Source organism: Schistocerca piceifrons, unplaced genomic scaffold (genome assembly GCF_021461385.2).
Source record: "Schistocerca piceifrons isolate TAMUIC-IGC-003096 unplaced genomic scaffold, iqSchPice1.1 HiC_scaffold_1035, whole genome shotgun sequence".
Classification (NCBI taxonomy): domain Eukaryota; kingdom Metazoa; phylum Arthropoda; class Insecta; order Orthoptera; family Acrididae; genus Schistocerca; species Schistocerca piceifrons.
Genome location: NW_025726836.1, coordinates 65001 through 67500, shown reverse-complemented (window position 1 = coordinate 67500; position 2500 = coordinate 65001). Strand labels below are relative to the sequence as shown.

General features: G+C 60.7%; 1 pseudogene; it reads right to left on the bottom strand.

Annotated features, from left to right (window-relative positions):
* The window catches only part of LOC124725240, a 5553-nt pseudogene that overhangs the window by 2148 nt on the left and 905 nt on the right, over nt 1–2500 (bottom strand).

The window sequence follows — 2500 nt, the reverse complement described above, 5'->3', positions numbered from 1 at the left end:
CACCCCGCGCGGCATCTGGTGTCCGCCTCCCGCCCGCGACTGCGCCGTGCCTTCGTAGGGAAGGCGTTGATGCGGGCGCGGAGGGCGTCGATGTATTCACGCCCAGATAGCAGGCGACTGGTGTCGGCGACCCACTGATGTTGGCCACTGACGGCGGCAGAAGATGACAGTGCCGCACCGTCAATGGCGATGTGTAGGCGCGCCGCCCACATTTCCCCAACCTGCGTTGACGATTTGAGGAGGTGGCCCTCCCACATTAGGTGGCGCTCCAGCACCTCGATCTCACGCTGCACCTCATCCATGCCTGCACCGTCGCAGGCTGGCCCTATCTTCTTCAGCGCCAGGAGACGGGACCGACGGAGGGTCGGACCCATCCATCGGCAAGATGGAATGCCGAGGCCCCCCTGGGCAACAGGAGCGTGGAAGTATCCCAGGGGGGTGTCCGCCGGAAGGCGGAACCATCTCCTGACGGCGGCCCGGATGGTAACGTCGGCCGACTTCAATGCACCCACCCGGGTGCGGCTGAGAGAGTCATAGTTACTCCCGCCGTTTACCCGCGCTTGCTTGAATTTCTTCACGTTGACATTCAGAGCACTGGGCAGAAATCACATTGCGTCAACACCCGCTAGGGCCATCGCAATGCTTTGTTTTAATTAGACAGTCGGATTCCCCCAGTCCGTGCCAGTTCTGAGTTGATCGTTGAATGGCGGCCGAAGAGAATCCGCGCACCCGCGCGCCCCCGGAGGAGCACGCTAAGGCGGACGCGGCCTCGCAGCAAGGAAGATCCGTGGGAGGCCAAGGCACGGGACCGAGCTCGGATCCTGCACGCAGGTTGAAGCACCGGGGCGCGAACGCCGCGCAGGCGCGCGCATCCTGCACCGCCGGCCAGCACGAGGCCGACCAACGGCGAGAGCAGACCACGCCCGCGCTAAACGCCCGCACTTACCGGCACCCCTACGGCACTCACCTCGCCCAGGCCCGGCACGTTAGCGCTGACCCACTTCCCGACCAAGCCCGACACGCCCCGATCCTCAGAGCCAATCCTTATCCCGAAGTTACGGATCCAATTTGCCGACTTCCCTTACCTACATTATTCTATCGACTAGAGGCTCTTCACCTTGGAGACCTGCTGCGGATATGGGTACGAACCGGCGCGACACCTCCACGTGGCCCTCTCCCGGATTTTCAAGGTCCGAGGGGAAGATCGGGACACCGCCGCAACTGCGGTGCTCTTCGCGTTCCAAACCCTATCTCCCTGCTAGAGGATTCCAGGGAACTCGAACGCTCATGCAGAAAAGAAAACTCTTCCCCGATCTCCCGACGGCGTCTCCGGGTCCTTTTGGGTTACCCCGACGAGCATCTCTAAAAGAGGGGCCCGACTTGTATCGGTTCCGCTGCCGGGTTCCGGAATAGGAACCGGATTCCCTTTCGCCCAACGGGGGCCAGCACAAAGCGCATCATGCTATGACGGCCCCCATCAACATCGGATTTCTCCTAGGGCTTAGGATCGACTGACTCGTGTGCAACGGCTGTTCACACGAAACCCTTCTCCGCGTCAGCCCTCCAGGGCCTCGCTGGAGTATTTGCTACTACCACCAAGATCTGCACCGACGGCGGCTCCAGGCAGGCTCACGCCCAGACCCTTCTGCGCCCACCGCCGCGACCCTCCTACTCGTCAGGGCTTCGCGGCCGGCCGCAAGGACCGGCCATGACTGCCAGACTGACGGCCGAGTATAGGCACGACGCTTCAGCGCCATCCATTTTCAGGGCTAGTTGCTTCGGCAGGTGAGTTGTTACACACTCCTTAGCGGATTCCGACTTCCATGGCCACCGTCCTGCTGTCTTAAGCAACCAACGCCTTTCATGGTTTCCCATGAGCGTCGATTCGGGCGCCTTAACTCGGCGTTTGGTTCATCCCACAGCGCCAGTTCTGCTTACCAAAAGTGGCCCACTTGGCACTCCGATCCGAGTCGTTTGCTCGCGGCTTCAGCATATCAAGCAAGCCGGAGATCTCACCCATTTAAAGTTTGAGAATAGGTTGAGGTCGTTTCGGCCCCAAGGCCTCTAATCATTCGCTTTACCGGATGAGACTCGTACGAGCACCAGCTATCCTGAGGGAAACTTCGGAGGGAACCAGCTACTAGATGGTTCGATTAGTCTTTCGCCCCTATACCCAGCTCCGACGATCGATTTGCACGTCAGAATCGCTACGGACCTCCATCAGGGTTTCCCCTGACTTCGTCCTGGCCAGGCATAGTTCACCATCTTTCGGGTCCCAACGTGTACGCTCTAGGTGCGCCTCACCTCGCAATGAGGACGAGACGCCCCGGGAGTGCGGAGGCCGCCGCCCCGTGAAGGGCGGGGAAGCCCCATCCTCCCTCGGCCCGCGCAAGGCGAGACCTTCACTTTCATTACGCCTTTAGGTTTCGTACAGCCCAATGACTCGCGCACATGTTAGACTCCTTGGTCCGTGTTTCAAGACGGGTCGTGAAATTGTCCA